Below are 26,802 nucleotides of genomic sequence, written 5' to 3'. Positions count from 1 at the left end.
GAGGAAGCCCCGCCCAGAGTGGAAGGGGACATTTCGTGGGGGTAGTGAGAAGAGGAATACAGTTGGAATTGGCAGGCAGGAAGGAAAAAGTGGGAGGACTGGGGCATTACAGGGAGACGTAAGGGAAGTGGCAGGGGAGGGAGGAGAATAGGAGGAAGGAGAAAGAGAAGAGAGGAGAGAAACCTCAGAGTCACAGCACAGTAGGAGGATTGAAGTGCTGGTGGGAGAGGATGTGCTGAGAAGGAGATGGAGCAGGCGAGGAGATGGGCTGGGGAGACAGATGGGCACTCCTGAGCCCTCTGTCTCTGCTCTGAAGGGGCCACAGCCTCCAGGCTGCCAGACTCCCTGGCAAGGCTTCTCCCTCCTCCTCCTCTCTTGCATGAGTCCTGTGAAGGATGGAGTAACAGTCTTCCTGGGGAGAGGAAGTGAGCTGTTCTGTCACACTGCCCTGTATGTGGCCCTGGCACTTCATGTGGTTCCAGAGACAGCCAGCTCCGGACCAGCTACCGAAGAAGGAAAAGCAGAGGGATCCTGGTGTGGAGATGGGGACTTAATCTAACTTTATCCCACTCTTTCTTCTCCTTCAGCCCTAACCAGATTTACCAAATGAGCTTTCCTCAGATCTCCAAAGAAGCCACTTGGGGTTACAACAGTTGAGTGTTAAAGAAAGTATGCATTTAGCAAGTGGCCGAAGACATTTGCTGAGATGCTTGTCCTCTGACCCCCTGCAGCTTGACTGATGTAATGGGAGAGATATGTTGGCTATATTTATGCAGTCAAGCCTCCGAAGAGATGGAATTTATCTGGACATCACTGGAAAACAAATTTTGTTGTGAAACCTCTGAAGATGTGTTTTCTCGAGAGCATCTGAAAGGAGGGTGAGTGTTGATGAGCAAACTCCACCGGGATGGTCACAGTGGGTGGAACCAAAAGAACATGGCCTTGGGAGTCCAGCCAAATTCTAGCTCTGCCATCTACCATGTACCACGTGGGGGGATTCCTCCTCATCTGGGAAGCAGAATAGTGATTGCTGCCTCATAAGGCAACATGTAGAGGGCTGAGCAGCACACTACTCCACGAACCGTAGGTGTCACCAAATGTCAGTTTCTGCCTACGTCCTCCCGGCTTTTCTGGGGCTGTTCATAAGCTCTAAAGGCTCCAACTACCAGGAATTTAATGAGAGTAGATTTGCTGATGTAAATATTTAGAAATGTTCATCTTCCTTAAACGCTAATTTCTCCATAGCAGATCCTACATTGGATATTGCTTATTAATTCAAATGTTTGTTGAGTACCCACTATGTGTCAGTCACTAGAGATTCATCAGTGAGCAAGACAAAGTTCTTCTTGTCCTCATGGAAACCAGAAGGTACACTGTGAGTGTCCAGGGATGGGACTGCCCTGCTTCCCACTGTGGGGGTGGGTAGAGAATGAAGGTGGAAATGAGGGGAGCATCTTTTGGTTGACTCAATGAAGGAGGGGTACCACTACTATTTAGTGGTGAAGGCCAGGGAGGCCACATATCCTGCAATATGCAGGACAAGCCTATATGACAAGGGACGGTCCCCCACAAAATGCTCAGTGAGAAAACCTGGTAAGCCAGGGGTGCAAAAGGTCATGAAAGTCAAAAACTTCCCTGTTGGTAGAAAGGTTTTTAATACCATCATTTCTCCAAGATCAACTTTGAAGAGATATTTTAATTGGATGTGAAGGAGTCCTGTGTCCTGTTTCTTTCTGTTTTTCAGAGCTTACAGAGCCATCCTTCTAAGGGTCTGTAATTCCATTGCCTTTTTGGTGGTGCTCCTAATTCCTTCATGACCCGGCTGATACAACTGTGAACTAGGAAGTAGGATTCAACCAAGACTCCAACTTGCAGGCCCCTTGATCAGTGCTTTGCCTCTGTAAGTGGTCCAGTTCTGGTTAGGGGTACAGATGGGGATCACAGATCAGGGAGAAGACAAATGGCTCATTTGGAGAACCAAACCCATTGTCTTGGTTGCATTAATTCTACACACCAACCCACTAGGGCAAAAGGCAGGTAAAGTACACCTCTCAAAACTGATGGCCCATCTATAACATCTTCAAGGGCTTCTGAGGTTCTAAGACATAAACATTTTGGGGAATATGCCTTCAAATGAGATGATAGTATCACCCACCCAATAATCATATTCTTTTTAGTTTAAGCCTCTCCTTGTCATGTTTAAAAAAGTCATATGTAGTCACTATGAAAATTTCAAATACTGAAGAGCACAGGAAGAATGCAGAAACTTACTGCCACTTCCCAAATGCAGAAATGGCCATCATAAACATGGGGGAGCTGTCCTTCCAGATACCTTTGTGCTCATATTCCTGAGCAGCAAAAGAAAAAATGGAAAGACAAAATTATTTCCTAGAAATAGGGTAATGTCTTATGAGCTATTATTTTTGTTTTGTTTTTGTTTTTTTGAGCTATTGTTTTTTAACGGAAAGTATCATATTTAATTTTGTGTGACTTGAACAAAAGAAAAATGAATTAAAGTGAAACTAGAGAAACTGCTAAACTTCAGATAAATGTTTATTCACCATGGGAAATATTTTTAGTTTTTGTAACCTTTTAAGGTTAAGAAAACAGAAAAAGCATTTAAAAAATTAAGAACTCAGTATCTTTAAAAAAAAATCCAGGTTTCATATTTAGGTAGTACTGATTGCCTCCTAACTAAGAAAAATAGGAAAACTGTTTTCATATGCTTTTATCAATTTTAACTAATTTTATTATTATTATTATTGCATTGTCAAGATTTATACCATTTCATTCCATTCCTTAATTATAATTCATAATTTCGTACATTTCTGTCCCTATCTATTGAATAAAGAATATATATATAGGTATACATAAAAAGGAATTCAGCAATTATCACTAATTTTTTATAGTTTATATGTTCCCAAGTACTTTATTTTATTTCACTATGTGGGTGACATTTTATCACACACACACAATGCATAATTTATATACATATATATTCACAAGAAAGCCCCATAGATGCTTTATCTCTTGAGTTGCTCCATTTTGGAGAATGTTTATATGTTGCTTAAGGGACAAATTTATTCTTTCTTCACATATTTTCTGAGTGTCTGAGTGTGCTCCAGAGCTAAAATCTTGACAAAGATTAAAGTATCTCTAAGAATATCTTACAAACTTGCATTGAGACATCCAAAATCCCTTCCAAATCACAATGACAGTAAATGGAAGAGTTCATCTACCCTATTAGGCCATTATGAGGTGTGGCAGCCAACCTCCACAGTGGCCCTTGGTGACCCTTGCTTCCCGGTACTCACAGAGCTGACCTGTGTAACCAACAGGACATCATAGAAAGGAGGTTCTGTCCCTTCTGGGGCTAGGTTTAAAAGACACTGCCACTTCAGCCTTGCATTTTTGGGTCACTTGCTCTGGGGGAACTGCAGCCTTAGGAGTCTGTCGTGGAGAGGAACTGAGACCTCTTGGCAACAACCAGCATCAGCTGGCTAGATGCACAAAAGAGTCATCTTAAGAGCGGATCCTCCAGCTCCAGTAAAGCCTTTAGTAAAGCCATCATCGTGACAGCCATCTCATTAGAGACTCTAAGCCAGAACCACCCAGCTATGTTGCTCCCAGATTCCTGGCCAAAGACATTTTTCTTGTTTTAAGTTGATAAGTTTTGGGCAATTTGTTACACATCAGTAGATAACTAATACATTAGCCATTAATACCTCTTCAAAGATCTAATTAGCCAGTCTCTTAGCAGAAGCCCGGAAAGGTATACTTTTTTATGAAGGAAAAAGGAAGGAATTGATACTTACTGACATCTACTATGTGGTAGGTAATGCTCTCTGTGTTATCTAATCCTCATAGCAACCTTGTAGAATAGTGTAGAGGGCACCTTTTTTAGAATTTGGAGGTAGTCTGCTGCCCAAATGAGACAATAGTGCATATAAGAAAGATCTGTTGGCCTCATACTTTTGCAGAAAATTAGTTTCCTGTTGGTTGAACTTCATAGGGCAAAAATGTCTTTTGGGGGAAAAAAAAACACTTGTGGGTGAGAATCAGTTGTGAAACACAATCAACACACTAATTTAGGAGGAATGTATATGGCCAGCCCTGTGGCTCACTCTGTGGGGACACACCTGAGAAGTAACAACCAGCATTATCTTCAAGGGGGTTTACTTCAGAGATAACATTTAAAGGCAGGAACAGAATCAGAAAGCAAAGTAAGAAAGTACTGAAACAGTGAATGTGTTTCATCATTTGATTATTTGGCTGTCCTTAGCAAGGACCTCTCATCTGCAAGTCTTGCAGCCTTGAAGGATGTGACAGACATGACCTCCAGGAGTTCTGTCCTTCAGGAGCTGAGGGGTGGTTAGACACATTAAAAAAACAGAATGTAATTTAGGATATCCCATGCTGGAGCCTGTAGGGTGGCTTGCTCAATCCTTCTAGGGTACCTTACTATATCCAAGAGGCTAGAAAGTTAAAAGTCAAATTTCTCAGGGGCGCCTGGGTGGCTCAGTTGGTTAAGCATCTGATTTTGGCCCAGGTCATGATCTCATGGTTTGTAAGTTCAAGTCTGCATCTGGCTCTGCGCTGACAGTTCGAAGCCTGGAGCCTGCTTCAGATTCTGTCTCTGTCTCTCTTTGCCCCTCCCCTGCTCCCGCTTTGTCTCCCTCTCTCTCAAAAATAAATAAACATTAAAAAATAAAAAAAATCCAATTTCTCAGCTTCTCTTGCAGCTGAGGTTTTAGAATAAAATCAGGCTTTGTCAATTTGAGGCATTAGGCAAAATTTAGAAGGTAGAAGTGAAGCAGAAGTCTTGCCTTTTCAGCTGTTTTCTCCTGAAAGAAAGGTCATGGACAGATGATGTTTTTTGCTGCTCACTGCTCAGCCACTAGCTTTGTGGGTTTGAGGGGCAGGAGCTATAGTGACTTCATGATTCTGGCTTCCTGATTCCTGGAATATAATGGTGGGTTTTTGAACTCAGTAGTTTCAGTGGTGGCCTCAGAGGTAGTAGCTCCTATGGTAGGTCAGTTCTGTAGTGTTTCAGGAGTAATTTCTGGCCCAAACCTCACTCCTACAACTGTGTCCCCAATTTTGTGAGCCCCTAAATTCCTGTATTAAATCCCTTTCTGCTTAAAATACCTGTAGTGGTTTCTGTTTTATGTACTAAACCTTGACCAATAGATGCCATAAGAAAGGAGACTGGGGCAGGAGGCAGGGGACAAGAGGGAAGGGGTAATTAGGAAGGAATTTTTGGAGGAGCTCACTTTTTAGCTTAAAGGAAGAAGGACTGTAAACAGCCCAACAGAAGGATGAAAGCCCCTTAATGGGAGTGATTACAAGAGTCTATTTCTCTTTCCCCCAAGTTGGTACCTCCCTATCACCTTCCACCCTTCAGAAGGATGGGTTATGGCTTTTGTTAAGGCCTGGACTTGAATGAATAGTCACTTGGAGTTTCAGTTTGTTGTCACTGGAAAGTGTGTTATTTCAGTACGGGATTCAATACCCAGAAAACAGATTCTCATGGAGCCCCCTCATGGATCCTGCAAAGATAAATACATCTGGAGAAGGCAGTGCTTTTCCTTTCCTGTTGCCTTCCTTCATCACCCTGCTGGAAACTGCACGCTGCTATCTGGGCTTAGCTCCTGATCACCTATCTCCCTGGGGGAGGATAAAACAGAGGGACCAGGTGTTCTCTGACATGGCAAATCAGAAGAAAAATCACTGTATTGGGAGTGAGGAGACCTGGGGTCTAAATTTAGCTTTGCTGCCTACCAGCTGTTTAACCTTGGGCAAGTTTAATGGATAACCAAATTTTTACTATCGTGTGAATCTTCCCACTTTTCTCCAGGCTGCAGCCTTAAGTCAGACCATTATCATACCTCCTGTTATAACTCCTGGTATCTGTGTATGCTCCACAATCCGTTGTCCTTGGTGCATTCAGAATAATTTGCAAGAATGCAAATCATGTCATATCACCCCTTCTTTAAGATTCTTTAATGCTTCCCAGTGAACCCAGGATGCCCAAACTCCCAGGCAGCACATTAAGTCCAACTTGGTCTCAGTGTACCTCTCCAATTTCCTCTCCTCTCTCCTCTCCAGAAGAGGCTTCATTTTAAGGTGAACTAGAACCAGGGGTCCCCAAAGTGGGACATTCATCCTGAGGGGTATTGTAAGACACTCAGTCAATTGGGGTGTGGATACATATTAGGACTTCTATGTATATTTTTATCTAAAAATTGAGATAAACTTAAGGTGTCCTGGTTCAGATCCTTTTTCAAGTTGTCACATGTCATTTATGGATCTTATGTACCATACCTTTAGTGTTGCAAGATTAGGAGGTTAGTGGCTATCTATTTAGGCTCTGGAGGAAAACTTTCTGAATAAGTGCTTCTTATTGGTTATTAATATTATTATTATCATTCTGGAATAGAGTGGAATTTCCATGGTACAAAAGGATTGACACAAAATGTACAAATGGATTAGAAAGAGCCCTACAAAGAAATTTCAGAACATAAAAAATGACTAATATAAGTCCAAATAAATCACAGGAAAGTGGTGCTCTTGCTTCTTCAGTTCTGATTATGTTCTGATGATTCCAGCCACATTAGAAAGTAAAGGCAATGACAACCTAATTAGCCACAATAAGAATTAGGCCCCCCAAATGTCAAAATTATGAAGTCTACTTTAAAAAGGGCTTACATTCTACTACAAAGCTGTAATCATCAATACAGTATGGTATTGGCACAAGAACAGACATATAGACCAATGGAGTAGAACAAAGAACCCAGAATTGGACCCACAAATGTATGGCCAGCTAATCTTTGACAAAGCAGGAAAGAGTATCCAATGGAAACAAAGACAGTCTCTTTACCAAATGGTTCTGGGAGAATTGGACAGCAACAAGCCAAAGAATGAAAACTAGACCACTTTCTTATACCGTACACCAAAATAAACTCAGATTGGATGAAAGACCTGAATGTGAGACAGGAAACCATCAAAACCCCAGAGAGGAAAGCAGGCAACAACCTCTTTGACCTCAGCTGCAGCAATTTCTTACTTGACACATCGCCAAAGGCAAGGGAATTAAAAGCAAAAATGAACTATTGGGACCTCATCAAGATAAAATGCTTCTGCACTGCAAAGCAAATAATCAACGAAACTAAAAGGCAACCAATGGAATGGGAAAAGATATTTGCAAATGACATATCAGATAAAGGGTTAGTATCCAAAATCTATAAAGAACTCACCAAACTCCACACCTGAAAAACAAATAATCCTGTCAAGAAATGGGCAGAAGACATGAATAGACACTTCTCTAAAGAAGACATCCACATGGCCAACAGGCACATGAGAAGATGCTCAATGTTGCTCCTCATCAGGGAAATACAAATCAAAACAACCCTCAGATACCACCTCACACCAGTCAGAGTGGCTAAAATGAACAAATCAGGAGATTATTGATGCTGGAGAAGATGTGGAGAAACCACACTGCACTGTTGGTGGGAATGCAAACTGGTGCAGCCGCTCTGGAAAACAGTGTGGAGGTTCCTCAAAAAATTAAAAATAGATCTACCCTACGACCCAGCAATAGCACTGCTAGGAATTTACCCAAGGGATACAGGAGTGCTGATGCATAGGGGCACATGTACCCCAATGTTTATAACAGCAGTTTCAACAATAGTCAAATTATGTTAAGAGCCTAAATGTCCATCAACTGATGAATGGATAAAGAAGATGTGGTTTATATATACAATCAAATACTACTTGGCAATGAGAAAGAATAAAATCAGGCCATTTGCAGCAATGTGGACAGAACTGGAGGGTATTATGCTAAGTGAAATAAGTCAGTCAGAGAAAGACAGATATCATATGTTTTCATTCATATATGGATCTTGAGAAACTTAACAGAAGACCATGGGGGGAAGGGAAGGGAAAAAAAGTTACAAACAGAGAGGGAGGGAGGCAAACCATAAGAGACTCTTAAATACAGAGAACAAACTGAAGGTTGATGGGGGTGGGGGAGAGGGGAAAGTGGGTGATGGGCATTGAGGAGGGCACTTGTTAGGATGAGCACTGGGTGTTGTATGGAAGTCAATTTGACAATAAATTATATTAAAAAAAATAAAAAGGGTTTACACTGACTATCATTATAGATGACCCTGACCTAACTGTGTATTGTGCTTTGACATATTGGCTGATGTAGATACATAAATATAATTTGTAATTAAACAAACATATTGGGGTGCCTGCTCAAAAATATTTTTCTGGTAGAACTGCACAGTAAAGAAATTTGGAAACCACTGAGCTAAGGACAGATTTGGGTCTAAACGGTACAAGACACCCCAGATCCAATAAACGTCCTCTGGCCCTAATGTAAGGGTGTGAACTCCTTGGTTATTGATGCTTTTAATGCATTCATAAAGCAGAGTTGTTACTGTGCAGTATATTTTCAATGGATTTTAAAAGAATAGACTTCAAAATTTGGAAGTATTTTATCTGCAAAATCATTTGATCTGATATTATCTGATATTTACTCAGAATAAAACAAGGTCAATGTTATGTACCATACAAAATTTTGTCACTGATAGGATGGGTTATGTGACTTGCACCCTCATGACGGTGAATTGCCTGCTGACATTAGGACCAATTGGGTCGCACACCAGCTCCATCATTAGAAGCCAGAAAGCAATGCCCTTTTTGCTCCAGTTATTCTTGAAGTAATTTGTTTACCCCAGCCATCAGAACACAGTCAATAAACTGCAGGGATTGACAAAGTGGCACTGTACAGGCAACATGGAAAATTGGAAAAGTGAATTGTAGGTGGTGAGTGGTTAGCAATAAATAATCAGCTTATTCCAGTTGCAGAAATGTCTATAACCAGGAGAAAATCTGACCAGTGAAAATTTTGAATTGGACAAAAGTGGGCCACTTAATTCTCCATGAATACATTCAAGAGTGAATATGTTTGGATTCTCTAAGCAAGACTGCTCTTCACAATACTTGGCTTTGTTAAAATCCTGTCTGCTGACATTTGGATTCTCTCCAGTTACCTGGCATCTGAAATTATATCATTAGTGATTTACTCCTTTGAACTAAACATAGACCTCTTCAGGTATCCTCTTTTGAAAAACAAGCACCCTTGGAAAGATTTAGCACAGTAAGTAAAAGATCCCTTGGTATAACTTGGTCTACTAAATGGCTGCCCCTGCAGGGAGAGCTCTGGAACAGTAAGTATCAAGGCTCCAGGCATCCTGGGGAGGGTGTGTGAGGAGGTGGGGAGCTGGGAAAGGGTGAGGTGAGGCTTGAGAAAAGAGTAAAGGTAGAGAAGGAGGGTGCCAAAGGCCAGGTTGAAGGGTTTCAGTTTAAACAAAGAAACTGATTTTAATTCTTTAGTTCAGGTCTAAAATAGACTGTGTCAAACACTGAATTCATCATAATCCTCTGGACTTGGGAAGGCATCATATCTTTCAGAATTAATTCAGTATAATATAACACTCAAGGGACCCCAAATAAATATAATCAACTTTCAGTTTTCAGTGAACCTGCCATGAGCTTGTTGATGGTTGACAGGCAATTGGGGACACAAATCAGCACTCCCTGGGCAATCACACCCATTTTCTTATCAATTATGGACAAACGAGACAGGAAGGTGAATTTCTAGAAAGAATAGAAAAATGCTCTTCAGTGCAGCAAATTGTCCTGATTAGGGACTACTTGTCATACATCTTGCAGGATCCCATTCCTCATTGTTATTGTGGATGATTGAGCAGTGGCCGTTCTGATGGAATCTCTTTGATGATTTCATTTCTGATGTTCACCTCCCTGCTTGTTCAGCAAGCTGCACATCTGGTCAATATCCTCCCCACCCCACACACAACTGATTGATTTAGTAGATTCAATGGGGAAAAAAAATCAAAGTAGTTCGACAAAAATGTACTTTTTGATAGAAGTTATTAGTCAGTTGCTAACTAAATTGATAGGTTACTTTTATCTTGATTTTTTTTTTTTATTTTTGTTTTCAGAAGTAACAAGTTTAGCTGACTAAAAAGACCAGGTGTCTAATCGACTTGGCTGGTTGTGCTGACAGATATTTGATGTGACATCCATTGACTACACTGACGGGAATTTGAATGAGTTCAAGTCAAAATGTTTGAATTCATCAGTGGGGAGTGTCAACCAATTTTTGCTCTGGAGAAAGCACTCAAATGTCTGCATTTTACAATGAGGAAGTACAAGCTGTTTGGCCTCAAGAAATAAGTGATCCAAGAGGAGATTTCTTTGAAAGGACCTGAGTGATATTTTGTGTCTTCTGATCTCTTGTAAGAACCTGAGTTTGCTCAGGAAAGACCAACTCATGTGCCCATTACAATTATATGGTCTCTGGGGGAAAGTAAAAGCAGTGGAAGTGATTCTGAGTAGAGTTGTTTTTCACATTACACCAGAGACCTCATACTAACTCTCTTCCTGAGGTTTCTAGAGCCAGACCATGGGAAAGCAGAGCAGGAGGTAAAAGGGGTTTTCAGTTTTCCATAATCCCTGCTCCCACCATGCCTCAAACTCCTTTGTCCACCTCTGTCCTCCCTTTATCAGGGTGTCCAGCTCTCATACTGTCCCTTTCTAGGGCAAATAGCCTCCAATCCCCCCACGGAAGGAGTGACAAATCATGCTGCTCCCTAAGCCTCCCCAAGAGAGATTAAATTTGTCAGGGACTGACATTTTGGTCAAACACTTACTATGAACCAGGCGCTGTACTGAGCAATGTACACATGTTCCTAACAACCACTGACCATCGTATGTCTCATCTATGGCCTTAAAATTTTTTTTTAATGTTTATTTATTTTTGAGAGAGAGAGCATGAGCAGGAAAAGGGCAGAGAGAGAGAGAGAGAGAGAGAGAGAGAGAGAGACAGAGTCAGAAACAGACTCCAGGCTTTGAGCTGTCAGCACAGAGCCTGATGTGGGGCTCGACCTCATGAGCTGTGAGATCATGACCTGAGCTGAAGTCAGACGCTTAACCAACCAAGCCACCCAAGCGCCCCTCGTCTATTGCCATTAGTTAATGAAATAACTCTCTTGGCTGAAGTTGAGAGCTGAAATTCTGTCAAATATGTTTGGCTTGGTCTGGGCAGTGAACTAGCACTCCTCGAGCAGGCCCTGGATCCCGGAGAGATGGGGGGCCCTTGGGCATCACGCATGGCCATGCACGCCCTCAGCTGGCATAAATTACTACAGTGGCCAACGCAAAGGCTCTGACTGTTTAGATCTTTCAGCCAGTCTTGCCAAAGCAGAAGCTTCTATGATGAGGCCAAAGGAAAGCTCCCAAGCTTGTCTGAGGAAGCACGTGTCACTCTAGTTCAGCAGAAAAGACATAAAGGTTGAGGGTCCCTAAGGCTTTTTCTCGCCTTACTACAGTTTTGGGTCCCGTAAGTCAATGCTTACTAATAGTTCAGTCTTACTTTCAATGCTTACTACTGGGTCAATCTGATGAGTTCATTTGAGGAAAAATGTCATGTAGACTTTTGATGACTTCATTCAGCAAACATCTACGCAGTGGCGCAAATGTTGGCTGGGCAGGGGAAGTCCTGGATCATCAATGGAGAGAGCTAGCCCGGTGGACTGTATGCATATAAGAAAAAAAATCTCCATTGCAATTAAGATGATGAACTCAAAGCAGGTGTACATAGACCCATAAAATATTACATCCTTTAGAAACCTGAATGGTGGAACTGGCCCAGCCTGTCCCTTTCTTCCTGTGTGGCTACAGAGTAGTTATATTACAAAGCATGTGCATTGTCCTCTCTGGACATTCAGGGTCAGAGTCCGTTGCCTACAGAGGGGTGGGGAAAAGCCTGGGAAAGAAGGAGATGGTTGAGAGGTCCAATTCTGGTCAGGCTTTCCTACTTGTCTTATATGTATTAGGTAAGACAGGTGCTTCCCCATAAGTGTACCTTTATTACTTCAGATTTTTTCTTCACAGTGCCCCTCAGGTGGCAGATTGGGCTAAAGTTCAGAGAGGCTACATGACTTGCCCAAAGACACACAGCCAGTGGCTGGTTGAGTCAGCATATGGTGCAGGTTGGGGTGCGTACTCTCTTTTGCCTTTTCCACCAGACCATGTGGTATTGTGCTGATCACCCTGAGGGGAGGCAGCCAGGTTTACTGGAATGAGGCACAGCATGGGGAAATGGCAAAGAATGAGGTTCTGGAGCCAGATTATGCAGTTTGAGTCTTAGTGTCGCCCACTTCCCAGCATCATGGCCTTGGGCTAATTATAGGGCCTGAGACCCGCCCCCCCCCATATGCAAAATTAGGACTGTGGTAATATCTACCCAGAGTTGGCTTCAAGGGCATGTGACCAGTGCAATTGTATATAGTCTTGTGCTTAAAAGGGCCCCAGGCTTGGGGTTTGATGCTCCACAAGCACCATCTTGAAATTCTTAATAATTCAAACATATTCAATTGTTCAACATTGTGTTTTTTATGTGAAGTTTGATAGGTCAGTGGACCATGAATGGGGGTGACTTGGATCCTTGGCTTATACTCAGTCCTTCCTCCTGCTGCCTCTCTCCTGTTCTCAACTGCCTTTAGGTGCCCAGGGCCTCTCCCTCCTGGCCCCTCACCCTGGGACTGCTGCTACCCTCTGTGCTCAGGTGCGCACAGGTGTGGGGAGGGTTGGAGTTAGGTGATGCACCCTGCAGCACTTTGGCCCATTCCTGGTTCTGAGCAGAACCTGGCACATAGATTGCAGTCCCTTGGGGGTCATGCATTCACAGTGGGCTGGGCTGGAGGCTTGTGGGAAGGGGAGACCCCGGCTCAACTCTCCAACTTTGGTTGGGGCTCAGTGTGGCAATCTGATGGCTGGTGGGAGGGAAACCTGCAGAGAGTGGATCTTTTGTGTGTACACTTAGTCACTGGGTGGGGCCCTGTTCAGTGAGAGTCTGTGCTCACCTAGCACTTCTGGGACTGCATCATTAAATAGCAGATAAAAACATCATGATAGGTTATGACAGGTCAAGAAGAGAGAGGGAGGGAGTGGTGGTGGGGGTGCAGAGGAAACCACCCAAGGAAGAATGATAAAAGTTTTATATTTTAGTACCCTTAACTGCATGTTTCCCCAGCTTTTTTTTTTTTTTTTTTTTTTTTTTTTAGTAGGCTTCACACTCCAGGGCAGAGCTCAATGTAGGGCTTGAACTCACAACCCTCAGATCAAGACCTGAGCTGAGGTCAAGAGCTGGATGCTTAATGGACTGAGCCACCCAGACACCCCTCCCCTGCTTCTTAAACAAAGGCTCCATTAAATCTGTATCTGGCCCTGAACTACCCCAGGGCTTGTTGAGGACTGGACGAATGAGGACCTGGAAGCAGTGGAAATGGCCAGTGTGTGCGTGGTGCTGCTCAGTTCACTCTTGGCCATTTCCTGGCAGGACACGTGAGCCATGGTTAGGTTCCTTTCCTTTGGAGAGGGAGGGCCACAGCCATGCTCTAAGCAAGGTGGGCGGTGTCCCTCCACCCATCAAGCCCATAATAAAGCAGAGTCATGTGCCCTCTTCCTAACTCCTGACAAGCTTCTTTAAATCGGGCCAGGCACAGAGAGGCAGCTCCCTTTGCAACAGGGCTGGCAGGGGCCAGGGCTGCAGCAGGCATCTCGCTGAACCCAACTGGATGGAAGCAGGGGGATCGTCATGTGGTCACATCCGCTGTGATTCAACTCATTTCCAGCATGATAATGAATTCAAGAACGAGCTTCTGAAATGAACTCTCCATCAGGAGGGAGGCGGTAATTGTGCTGGTTATTAGCGATTACTCCTGGATGGGGGTTAGGGGTGTGAGCAATAGAATTAAATGAATTTCCTTTGAAAGTTCTGCTGCGCAAAGTAAGAGATATAAATGCTACATTATGCGTTTAAAATACCTCCCGGGTTTGGTTTATAGACTTGTTTATATTTATATATTTATTTGAATGTTTATGGCCTTCTCTCTGTCATTTCACGTTGGTATCTCCATACTCATTATGGTTTTATGGCCGCTTTTTGGAAATCAGTGGCTGCACACACCAGCAAATGATTTGATGAGAGAAGGAGATCCAGAAAGGAAAACAAGTTTAATATTGTAGTTAGTGGGGTGGGGCGGGAGGGGGGAGGAAGAGCCTTCCCTTGGGGTCAGAAAGCTAAAAAATGAAGCTCGAGGTCTGCATGCTTTAGTTAGAACCTTGGGAGTTGCTGCTTAGAAGGACCAGGAGATGGTCAAGTTCCACCCCTCCTTGGAGAGATTAGGAGGCCTTGTGAGGTGGAGACACTGATCAGAGATCTCATAGCTTATTGTTCGGGAGTTAGGACAGGGGCCCAGGTCTCCTGATGGCCGCTGTCGCTCCAGACCCACCCTCTTCCGTTCCTATACCCAGGGACATTTCTCTATTGGGCACAACAGGCACTGTGCCCGGAGCCCATGATAGTCTTCAGGACCACAACATTGCTTTAATTTCTTTAAAATCGGAAAGAAAAAACACATATAATCCGGCCTGCATTATATTCATCTCAATACCAATGTGGTCATAAAATATAATTTTTAATATTTTTTTATGGAGAAAGAGACCTATGAAAGCTGAGTGCCTAGGGTCCCCACAAGTCATAACGTGGCCCTGCCAATACCGACCACCCAAGAGGACTGTGGGAGAAATGAGGGAGGTGAGGAGCAGTCCATTGAATCCTCCCCACCCCACCCCCACAGCAATGAGGTTCTGCTTCCTCCCCATCCCCACCTCTTTTAAGCCACCATATCTCAGATGTTTTTCTGTCTATCTCTCCGCAGGGAGATCATTTCAAACAGGAAAGAGGAGGCTCTGAGTATAATACCTTATGATGGGTAAAGAGTGACAGAGATAACCCATGTGGGTAAATGCACACTGAATTGCAAACCCCTGCTGAGTTCAGAAGGCACTTGAGGATGCTCTGAGTCTCAGGATCTCCATGGTATATGTGAGCCACAAATGCTGTGTGAATGTGGGGGTGGCCTATTTAGTAAAAAAGTAAAGATGTGAGATGTGTCAGGTACCTCTGCTTGGGTACATACTGATTAGCCTGCACCTCCTCAAACCTGATCAACCTGAGGTCCCCAGTCTCAGTAAGAGAGACTGTCACTCACTGCTATGGACTGAATGTGTCCCCCAAATTCATATGTTGAAACCTACACCCCAATGTGATGGTATTAAGAGGTGGAGTCTTTGGGAGGTGATTAGGTCAAGAGAGTGCAGCCCTCACGAATGGGATTAGTGCACTTGTAAAAGAGACATGTGAGGACACAGCAAAGATAGCTGTCTATGAACAAAGAACGAACACCAAATCTGGGGCGCCTTGATTTTGGACTTCCCAGGTTCCAGAACTGTGAGAAATAAATGTTTGTTGTTTATGAGCCCCCCACCCCAGTCAATGGTTTGTGTTGCAGCAGTTGGAATGGACTAAGACACCCCCACCCAAGTGCTCTAGACTCTCTCTCACACCCCACACTGCAATGTAGCCGCAATTCCTATTAGTTCCACCTCTAAATTACATCTGGAATTGGCTTTTCTCATTGCTTTCATCGCTAGTGGTGGAGCCTAAGGCACCATCATCCTTCTCCTTGTTTATGTGTCTCAGCTTCCTCCTGTGCCTGCCTCAGTCCAGCCGGAGCAACCTGAGTGGTCCTTTGAATACGTAGCGCGAGTCCCTTCCCTGCTGAAGACCTCTCCAGAGACTGCCCAGCTTGTGTAGACACAAGCTGAAGTCCTTCTGCCTCCCGCTTGGCCTCCACACCTGACTTCTGGCTACATCTCTGACATCATCTTCTCCTCTGCCTAGAGCATGTTAAATCCACCCCTGCTCCAGGATCTTTGCATGTGCCACTTCCTCTGCGTAGACCACCCTCTCCTGGTTAGTCATGGTTCCTCAGAAAGGTATTCTCCAGACACCCCTCTACTGTAGCACCCCATCCCCCACTGACTTTCCATCTCTCTTACCTGTCACTTTCCACAGCACGCTACCACCATCTGACACTCTGGCACACCCCCATTTGTTTCCTGTCCTTTCCTCCCACTGGGATGAAGCTCCTCGAAAGCAGGAACCTTGTTTTACTGTCAAATCTCTAGGCTTCTAACAAATTACATGTTCAAATAATATTTACTGAATGAACGAATTAAAGTCTGGGGCTGTAAAGTAATTTGTCCTTTAAAAATGTCTGAACATCTGTCTGTATGAGCAGGTTTCCTATTTTCACCCTAGATTTGGATCCTGAAATCTTGGTGATTCCTCTTTTGGCCTCTGCCTAGTTCTATCCCTCATCTCCTCTGAAGGGCATTCTAGAAACAGCCAGGTGGCTGGTCTCCTAGCCCCTCCTCCTGTTGCCAATGGAGGGTACTCCTAAGATGGACTTTAGCCTGTCCCTGCCCTGCTGAGGACACTTGGAAGGCTCCCTGCAGTCTTCAGGGTCAATGGCCACTCCTTAGACCAGTGTCCAGCCCTGCTTTTTGCCCTGCCTGCCTTACCCTCTTGGCTGCACTACCTATGGTTTTTTTTTTTTTTTCAGTTCCTGATATGGGCCTCAATACCTCAAGCCGTAACTTCTGTATACCATAAACTATCATGACAGTATCATTGCTCAAAACAGTTCTCAAACTGGAAGACAGAGAAGGGAGAGGGATAAGAAAAAACCACTCCCTACCCCCAATAAATTTCCAACGGAACTACAGGCAGAGGGATAACATGAGGAGCCAAGCTAACACAAGGTGCTGGGGAAACCCTGCTGGTGTATTTTGTCCATGAACTGAGCCAGCATTTGCAGGACACACATAGTCAGCCCTATGGATGTCGGGATGGGCGCTAGTGGGGCAGAGGTGCGATGGTCAGTTTGCAGTGGGGGCAGATGATAGACAGGTAGTTCTGGCCCAGAGAGGGAGCTTCTCTCACCAGGGGAGCTAGTCCTCAGTGAGGAGACAGAGGTGGGGAGCCAAAGACATGGGTGAAGGTCAGAGGAGAACATGGGCCTTGGCATGGAGGTGAGCAGTGTGGTCAGTTCCAGGAAACGCAGAAGCACAGAGGGGAGTGTGGGCAGATGAGAAGGTGGGCTAGACACCACTCTGAGGAAAGCATGATTCAACGTTTATTTATTTTTGGGACAGAGAGAGACAGAGCATGAACAGGGGAGGGGCAGAGAGAGAGGGAGACACAGAATCGGAAACAGGCTCCAGGCTCCGAGCCATCAGCCCAGAGCCTGACGCGGGGCTCGAACTCACGGACCGCGAGATTGTGACCTGGCTGAAGTCGGACGCCCAACCGACTGGGCCACCCAGGCGCCCCAAGCATGATTCAATAGGAACCCTGTGGGTGGTTGCTGAAGGAGTCTTAGTCCCCAAAGAGATGGACCAGGTGTAGAGATTAGAAATACACTCTCCTGACAATGAGGATTTGGAGGCAGGGATAGCAGGTGGGAGGCTATTTCAGGCAGCTGCTGGAAAAGTGATGACAGGGAGAAGCCATGCAAACACTCTATCTTGGAGACCTGGTTTTGATAGGGTTGGCTGGCAGACAGCTCACAGGGCCATTCTTGGAGGACTGGGACACTGGAGAACCATGTGAGATGGGGAGGCTTCAGTAGGAGGTGGGTGGGTCTGACAGTAGAGGAGGTGGGGGCTGAGTGGCGGGAGGACAGAGCAGTTGTGATGGGCAGTTTAGCGTGTCAGTGTGGCTGGGCAATGTCCCTAGTTACTCAAGTACTGATGTAGGTGTTGGTACATAGGTATTTTGTAGATGTGATTATAGTCCATGATTGGCTGATTTTAAGTAAGAAGATGATCCTGGATGATCTGGGTGGGCCTGATTCAATCAGTTGAAATTCCTTATGAGCAGAACTGAAGCTTTTCTGAGAAAAGAAGTAATTCTGCCTGTGGACAACAGCTTCACCCCATGCCTGAGAATTCCAGCTCACCCTGTGGATTTCGGACCTGCCAAGTTAGCCTCCACAATCATATAAGCCAGTTTCTTGCAATAAATCTCTTTATGTACTATGTATTATCTTCTACTGGTTCTGCTTTTCTGGTTGACCTCTGATGATACAACCCCTAGGAGAGAACCAAGCCCAGCCCCTTGCCTGAGGCAGGTCTCTTGGTTCCCTCCAGTAAGTCCTGCCCCAGGCTAGGGTACTTCTTCCCCTTCCTCCTTTTTCAGGAGCTGATGGAGTCGCAGAAGCAAAGAGGACTCTGTTTAGGGAAGGGCATTATGTACCTGCCCATCCTCTGAGTGCTCACAAATACAAGCACCCATAATTTTAGGACTGGATTTTTGCCTCTCAGACAGACCCAAACCCACCCAGCCCCATGTGCCTCACTTTAGTAGGTATCCCCTTTCTCTTGTCCTAACCTTGGGCAATTCCCTTTGGGTCTGATGCATCACAGGAGAATCCCTATGCTGGTGTCTTTCTTTCCCTTTTAATTCTGTCTCCTTGCTCCCCAGTAAGGGCTTGAAATATATCCATAGTGTTTTTTAATGACTATCCTGCTCTATCTGCATATGCCTCCATTAACCAAAGTCAATCTCAGGAGTCCTGGGGGTGAGATCAATTTTGCTCCAGATAGCCGTGCCAATTTCCACTGCTTCCAATAGTATTTCAAACCTATCAAGAGCACTTGGCAAGCCAAACATTTCCACATGGTTTACACACATTAATTAATTTAGCCTCATGCCACCATAGCAAGACAGGAGAGGGCAACTGGAGTGCACAGGTAGAATTTATGGAAGGGCTGATGGGGAGAGGTTCCCTATGAACAGGGGAAGGGGGACCTTCCGGAGCAGATGCTTTCCTCCCATCCACAATGGGTGGTTGTCTTTTTCTTGGATGGAATCTGTACTACTCAGCGGGAGAGCCTCCATGAAGCATGAGCAACACAAGTTCTGTGATCCCATTTCTGCAGTGTCTTCACGATTGTCAGGGGACAAAACCTTAATGAGTATGCTTAGGGCAGCCTGCTTGGTCTGATACTGGCTCTCAAGGACGAGGTCAGGCAGACGGAACAAGGACACTGCCCACAGGCTGCAGTGTGTGGGAAGGGGGGCGGGTGGAGACCGGAGGAGAGAAGAGGCTGAAAGCTAGCTCTAGTTCTGTGCCAGGGAATGCGTGGTCTTCTTTGGTCCTAACCCCCACAGCAACCTGGCTAGGTAATTATTGCTATTTTCTTTTTACAAAAGGTGAAACTGAGTCTCTGCCTGGCTTTAAAGTCCTTGCTGTTTCATGTATACACTTCTCTCACATGGAAGGAAGAGTTCAATTGCCAAGCTGGAAAGAGGTGGTGATGCTCAGTGGAGAGTGCCTGGTTTCTAGCTCCAACCATGTGACTTCAGGTAATTCACTTAATGTCTGTGTGTCTCAGTGTAGTTAATGGTTAAATGGAAAGACAGTTGTTTTGTGCAGTGGCAAAAGTGTGGCATTTGAAATCAGACTGCTTATATTCTAGAATCTTCTATGCCACAGCTTTTTTTTTTTTTTTAAATAAAAAATCTAGGCATTCCTGGGTGGCTTAGTCAGTTAAGCATTCGGCTTTGGCTCAGGTCATGATCTCACGGTTCATGAGTTCGAACCTCACATGGGGCTCTGTGCTAGCAGTGTGGAGCCTATTTGGGATTCTCTCTCCCTCTCTCTCTGTGCCCCTTCCCTGCTTGTGCTCTCTCTCTCTCTCTCTATCTTAAAATAAATAAATACACTTAAAAAATAAAAATAAAAAATCTGTAATGCCTATCTTATAGGGTTATTGATAAAATGGGATATTGTATATAAAGTGCTTAGCACAGTGCTGGTGGTCATGTTGTTAAATGCAAAATAAATGTTAACTATCATTAATTCCTCATAGAGACACTGTGGAGATCATTTTTTTTCAGCTCATTTTTAATGAGCTTCTGCTTTTTGCATAACATTATGTTTGGTACTATAATAGGTATGCAAACACACTGAAAGGTTGTGAGCATACTATTATTTTCATATGAAAGGAAATAGTTTAAAAAGCTGGTTGCACAAGTAGATAAAATTGTTGAGTAGACAGTTGAATAAATAAGGTGGTCAGATTTTAAGGATTAGTGCAGAAAGGTTTCACAGAAGACTGAAAGTCTGGGCAGGGTTTGGAAAGAGGAAAGGGCTATGTTTTGGAGAAAGAAGTGTTCATTTCTGGAGAGGGGATAAAATCTCACAGAACGGGGAGGAAATTGTGGGTTTGTGTGCATGCATGTGTGTGTTTGTCTGCACCTGGGTGTGTGTTTGTGCATATTTGTGTGTGTGCACATGTAGGTAAATGTGTCTCTGTGTGTGTGCATGTGTGTGTCTGTGTGCACATCTGGATATGTGTGTCTATTTGTGTGTCTGTCTGTGCCTGTGTGTGCATGTGTGTGCTTGTGCCTCTGTATGTGTGTGTACATGTACGTGTGTGTGTGTGTGTGTATGTGCATGGCTGTGTATTTGTGTGTACATCTAGGTGTGTGTGTGTGGTGTGTGTGTGTGTGCATGTGTGTGTGTGTGTGTGTGTGTGTGTGTGTGTTGGGCAGTTACCTGGAAGGAGCCTGTTCTGGTGGGGTGTGACCACTGCCCAGGGTGGAGTCAGAGTAGTGGTATGCCATGAGGTCCATGTGTGGGAGTCTCATTTTGGTAGCAAGACTTAGGCTGTAGAGTTCTTGGCTTGTTTCCTAGAGTTCTAGAATTGAACACTAGAAGACATCTGGTTCAGCTTCCAGTCTATCAGGCTAGTAATATTATCCCAATTTTTACAAGGAATGGAGGAGGTGGTGCCAAGTTGTATGGGTCTGTATCACCGACCCCGCTCCCCTTGGTCCTCCCCTCTGTCCCACCACCTTCTGTTGGCAGAGGTAACAATTGATCCAGGAGAGAGAGGAGAGGAGGGTGTCAGGGAGGAAAGAAGGAAGAGACAAGCGAAACCTTGTCCTCATGACAAAATAAAGACCAAAAAAAGCTTGGTGAGCAAGCCATGGAGTTAGAAGAAAAAACCTCAGTGCCATTTTCTGACTGGAGGAGGGCTGTTCACTCTGCTCCACCTGCTGCCATGCCCTGGTTCCCTTGAACCTTGTATCTAATGTCCAATATTCTCTGATGTGTCTTATTTTGAAAACTCACACTGTCCCAGCCAGATCCTAATACTCGGCGTCCTTGTGTTCTCCAGCCTGGTACCCTGTACTTGACTCGTCTGTACTTCTCAAACCTCTCCTCTACCGGCAAAATCCATCCAAATGCATTCACCCTTCCCTCCACCCCCTAATGCCCTGACTCTGTTCTAACCCTGCACCCATGCATGCTGAGCTCTGCTGTTCAAGGTCCTCACTTAAATCACATTTTCAAAAAGAAACAATACTGAATACTTCATTTGTTGAGAAATTTCCCCCGCAGGTGCTTTTTTGCACCGACCAATGCCTTCTCCACTGGTCAGTCAGAGTTCCAAAAGTATTTACTGAAGGAGTATAGGCGCAAGTTGGTGGGAATGGGGTGATGTTAATGTTGCTGTGTTGACAACACAGAGCCCGATGTGGGGCTCAAACCCATGAACCGTGAGATCATGACCTGAGCTGAAATGAAGAGTCAGACATTAAATGGGCTGAGCCACCCAGGCACCCCTACTAAAAATTTAGAATTACATAGATACACATTGATGGCTTGTAAGCATTTCTAAACCTGGATCTTTAGTTGTTCCACAATACAGGTTCCAAGTGTCTCTTGGACTCTGTCAGATTGGAGAACAGATCTGGAGAGTATCTGATTTATTATCAACAGTCACTCAAAGGAATGGTCTCACTTTATGGCCCAGTTACTCTGTGCCTAGCCCTTATAAGGAAAGACACTTGTAACATTAAAGGCTAGAGAGTCTGCAGCTCAGATCCAGGGACCTGGGGGTTTGAGCCCAGCTCTGTGGGGCTGGCTATACTGGGCCACCATGCCCCTCACTAGGCCACAGTGCTTTGCGTCCTCTTGTCAGAGGGAGCCAGACCAAAGAGGCCAGGGGTCAAGTGCTGCCCCTTTCTGCTCTTAAATGCCTGTTTCTCTTGGCTGTGTGAGGTCTTCAGAGCTGGTAGGAACACAACACGGTGTGTTTTGGCTGTGAAACAGAGCCCTGGGGACTAGGCTCTGCCTTCCAGTCTCCGGGCTCAGGCAGCATGCTTGGCTACTCGGGGGAATCAGCCTCCTCCATCTGCTTCCCAAGGGGGGACCAGGAATGGGGCAGCCAGGTTCCTGTGAGAGCTGTGTTTGTGGTGTTCAGCCTCCACTGGAAAGTTAATGGGTTCTGTCTGATATCCTGCTATGTGGTGTTGGCAACAAGGACATCAGAATATTTAGATGTGCAGAACAGTGGCTGAATTTTTATTTACTGTATAGGCATTTGTAGACTCATAGGTTGGGATAGGAAGGAGGGGAAAGATTCAAAGATTATCTAGTGCAATCCTCTCATTTTATATGTCAAACAAATGGAACTGGAAGGTGAAATGTCTGTCCAAACTCCCCAGCAAGAAGGTGGAAACTGCCACACTGGGCCAGTTCCTCTTGGTCAGCAGGATGTAAGAGAGATGTTGGTGTTGACTGTTCCTGACCCTGGGGTCACCATACACTTATTTCTGCCCCTGCCAGGGATGTATAGATACTGGACTCTCTGGTCCAAAGAGCTTTGCTCTTTGCTGCTGCAAAGATATCAATCCCACAGTTTCTTGTGACCCCAAAGACCTTCCCCAGGTCTCCCAATGCCTGAGACTTGAAGCTTGGAAATCTAGTGGCTCTACTGATGGTGGGGGGAGGAGGGCTAGCCCCATCACAGCCGTGAAATTGATGAGCCATCTTTGACCCTCTGGCTGCCTTCTTATGGGTGCCTCTTTTGGTGGAGGAAAGCACTCAGGTAAATAGCCTAGAGCCTTGTCACTCAGAGTGTGCTCCTCGGACCACTGCAGTACCTGCAAGCTTGTTAGAAATGTGGAATCTCAGGCTCCTTCACAGACCTACTAAATGAGAATCTGCATTTTGACGAGATGGCTAGGCAATTTGTATGTCCATTTTAGTTTGAGAAGCCTTGGCTTAGAGTATTAGTGACTTAATGCCACCCACACTCAGGGGCTATTTATATTTCAAAAGGGTAAAGAGAAAGCCTGAGCTGTTTATTTCAAAAAGTATATTTCCAATGGGAGTGAGAAGAAGGAGAGTTAAGACCTTCTCCTCTGACATTGATATTTAGGTCTGTGTGTTTGGGTGTGGGGTTGGGGAGGGTGGCAGGCAGTTTGAGAGCTCAGGCTCTAGAACCTGATTGTTGAGATTCAGTTACTGGCTCAGTCGCTTATGTCCATTATGTGATTTTAGTTGGTTACAAGACTTTGGGAAATTTGTCTCAATTTTCTCATCTGCAAAATGGGGATAATGGTGCCACTATATCATAAGGTTGTTGTTATGATGGAATGATTTAACTCATGCCAACCTTTCGGGACAGCACCTTAGCATACTGTAAGCCCTCAATCAAAGTCAGCTTTTATTCTGATCTCTTTCTACACATGACACTGGGCAAGAGATGCAGCTGCTTGTACCATGTGACGTTCCTATTTCAGGGACCACTACATGGATGACAGGTGAGTCACGATGTTCTGTGTGCCCTTCCATTCCAAGAGTCCGGACTTTGGATCCCTAGGGTGCCAAGACGTTTGGGGAAGAAGGGCCCCACTTGGCTTCCTGCAAGGTGAACTCTGCATGTACATGTGAGCTCCTGAATTTGCCATGTCCTGTGGAGGTTTCCAGAAAACAAAACCAATTCACCTCCAGGGAGCCCTCACCCTGATCTGTTTGAAAATAAACATGCAACAGTTTTATGATGTGAATTATAGTCCAATAGGAAATGAACTTAGAGTGTCCAACTTCTTTAGGATAGACTGTTTCATAGCTGGGGTTGGGGGGTAGTCTAGGCCTATGAGTTCATGCAAAAAAAAACCCATGTCGTCAGCAGCTCTGATCTGGGGCAGGCAGTGAAGGTATCTGAGGTGTGCTTCGGTAGAAAGAACTACACTGGGATTGAGGAGCTGTGGGTTTTCTTTCAATTTGCTGGACCTTGCGGGGAGTCACTCTCTTCCCTCCTGCTGCCCTTGGCCCCTCAGCTACGAAAAAAGGGGTGGAGTCTAAATATCCACCAGGGATTGCTGGAGTTTCCTGTGCTCTGAAACAATCATCCCAGCAGAGAAACTGTCACAACAGCCGGCACTTGAGACAGCTCAGCAACTTGAGAGGGAGAGGGATCATGGTGACCACCCCCTTTCCTGGGAAGAGTCAAACCTTGAGAAAGCCTTGTGCTGCTGGGGTCTGAGGGAGCGCTCATACCCAGACACAGAAATCTGCAACCTCTTCAGAATTCCTGGCGCTTCTCTGTTTCCCTCAATAGGGCCTCCTGTCTCCCAACCCTGCCCCAGCCTCGCCACTTCCCCCTTCTTCGGCAAGTTAACCAAATTCTCTCTTCATGGACAGTTCAATGGAAAGTTAGTCTGAAACGACAGTATATCATATTTCACGAATTTAATAGGGTTTTCATGATTTTACAAAGTGCCTCCACCAGACACTCACAGCTGGAGGCGGCTCAGCAGGAGGCTGAAGCCCTGCATCTGGGTTTTTCAACTCTTGCCAAAATCCATTGAATTTGATCCGGAATGACTATGAATCTTTGGAATGTACAGTCCCTTTTCTCTTGCCTTATCCAAATAAAAGAAGGGGAGGGGGGAGGGTGGTGTGGGGAAATGTCCTATGAGAATTCCATATGGAAACACTAAACGTGCATTATGAAGGATTTCCTATAAACAAAATCACAGTCAGAGATGTTGGACCCTCACCATGTCGAAAACAAAGGGCTCTTGTGTGTGTGTTTGTGTGTGCTTTAAAACATATACATGTATTCATTCGGGGTATCCTGGCAGCCCCCTTCTTCTCTCTAGCTGACTCTCTCCCTTTCTGTCTTCCCCACCCCCCAAACTAGCCCCAAACTCCTAACAAGAACAAACTTTAATCGTTCTGCGCAGTAAATCCCCTACAAATAAATATCCAGGGCAACTTCAAACGCGCTAAATTGGAAGCACATGGGAAGAGCTGCGCAGTCCTGGCCGAGGCCGCTGAGTTGTAATTTAATGTTATGATCTGCCATAAATGTGTGCCATAATGAGCCGAGTTTGGGTTTCCCTTCTGTGTATGAGAAAACTGCAGGTTTAAGTTTTTTCACATTCCTTTTTCTCTTTTGCTTTGCTTTTGTTCGCATCAAACTTCACATTTAACACCCCCACAACTCCCACCTGAACGAAAAGGACAACCACAATCTAAACAAACCTTCTTCTTCCTTTAACCTCTCCCCGCAGCTCCTATGCTTCAAACCATGCATGACTGTCCTGTCTTTCCCTCTGCTGTAAAAGAATTATGGTTTAGGGTTTATAGGGTTTAAAAAAAATGTGTTCTATCACCAGAATGGGAGAAATGAGGCTAAACCACCTCTGGGCCCTCTAATGGTTTTATCATAGAATTATAGCTGGAATGGGCTGGCAGGAACTTGGAGAGGTCATGAATTCCATCTCCCTGCCTCCACACTGCTTTATCTGTAGCACTGAGGTCGATGGGTACCCACTTTCTCCTTAGACATCACCCAGACATCACCCAGAGAGGTGTTCCTCTAACATTCTCTGGCACGTGAACCCCACCTCCAACCTTACAAGATGGAAAGGCTTTCACAAGTCCTATGGAAGTCACATGATTTAAGGCCATTTCTCCTTATTCCATCCTGGGGGATGGCAGACTTTTAGATGTCAGACTTTAGGATGACTTTATTGGAGAGAACGCCTCCAGTCAAGTAGGTGGGAGAAAGTCTGGTTTCAAAAGGAAGGAATCCAATGCCAAGTTCCCTGTGTACAGAATTGCTGAATGCCAGGTTTAAAGGGACTTCAGAGGCCATCCAGTTCAACTGCCCCTGTGAGTTGGGGACCCCTGAACAGTGCCTCTGACTGGCTGACTTCCAGCTTGGACCCAGGTCCTTCCAGGAGCCCACCATCTCCCCAGTCCATTCTCTCTTTTTTTTCAGAGAGCCCCAGTGATCAGAAAGCTGTCTCTCCTCCTGAGCCCAGATCTACATTCCATTTCTCACTTTTGGGGGTCCTCATTCTGTTCTCAGGAGCTACATGGAAGAACTGGAATTCTTCTGAATGACAGTCATGATTTATTATCATATATCATTGTAATATTTATGTGCTATCATTATTATGTTCCTATCATATCATTATATCCATATATCATTGTCATATTCATCCCAAATTTCCCCCTTCCATGGATTAAAAAAACCCAGCTTTTCATTCACCCCCCTTATTTCAATATATGGTCTAGACCACTCAGCGGAATCTTAGTTTTGCTTGTTCTACCTACGAAATGAGGATAATTTTGCCATTAATTCCTACTGTCTAGAATGGCTGCAAAGATTGGAGTGAAGTGCAGTTTTATCCCCTCAGCGTTTTTTCTTCAGCACTGACACCAGCATTGGTTGGTGAGGGTGGGGAGCCTCTGGTGGCCTCTCATCTTCACTATCTGCACCTGCCTTTTCAAGCTGTGTGGGCCCTGGGCCACCCACTTCACTTGTCTGGGGGTTGGTTTCTTCCTCTGGGAAATCAGAGCTGGATTAAACAACTTCCAAGATCCCTTCTAGTTCAATAGACTCATAAAGATGAGTGCTCATGCCAACTGGAGCCAAAGACCTGGAAGCTTCTGTATCTCAGATCCTACTGTCCTCTGCTCA

The 26,802-nt window shown here is 44.9% G+C and overlaps 1 protein-coding gene and 2 long non-coding RNA genes across 8 annotated transcripts in view; 2 read left to right on the top strand and 1 right to left on the bottom strand.

The window, feature by feature from the left end:
• Positions 1-26,802, bottom strand: part of SLC14A2 (solute carrier family 14 member 2) — a 500,849-nt gene that overhangs the window by 64,428 nt on the left and 409,619 nt on the right. The window lies entirely within an intron of this gene.
• Positions 80-10,419, top strand: LOC111557327. Of its 2 annotated transcripts, none has more exons than XR_006588334.1 (3): positions 80-878; positions 1,745-1,900; positions 6,440-6,799. It is a non-coding gene; the product is annotated as an uncharacterized LOC111557327 (long non-coding RNA). The 2 variants fall into 2 exon arrangements; XR_002737337.2 differs by lacking the exon at positions 6,440-6,799 and adding an exon at positions 10,032-10,419 and having other exon boundaries at positions 93-878.
• Positions 18,784-26,802, top strand: part of LOC102899696 — a 132,300-nt gene continuing 124,281 nt past the window's right edge. For 2 of the 4 annotated variants that reach the window (XR_002737333.2, XR_002737335.2), the window contains exon 1: positions 18,784-19,372. This is a non-coding gene — a long non-coding RNA (uncharacterized LOC102899696). The remainder of the gene's footprint in view (positions 19,373-26,802) is intronic. The other 2 variants (XR_006588333.1, XR_002737332.2) reach the window with 2 other exon arrangements.

The sequence above is a fragment of the Felis catus genome, chromosome D3 (assembly GCF_018350175.1).
Source record: "Felis catus isolate Fca126 chromosome D3, F.catus_Fca126_mat1.0, whole genome shotgun sequence".
In the NCBI taxonomy this organism is placed as follows: domain Eukaryota; kingdom Metazoa; phylum Chordata; class Mammalia; order Carnivora; family Felidae; genus Felis; species Felis catus.
This window is presented reverse-complemented; position numbering and strand designations above follow the sequence as displayed.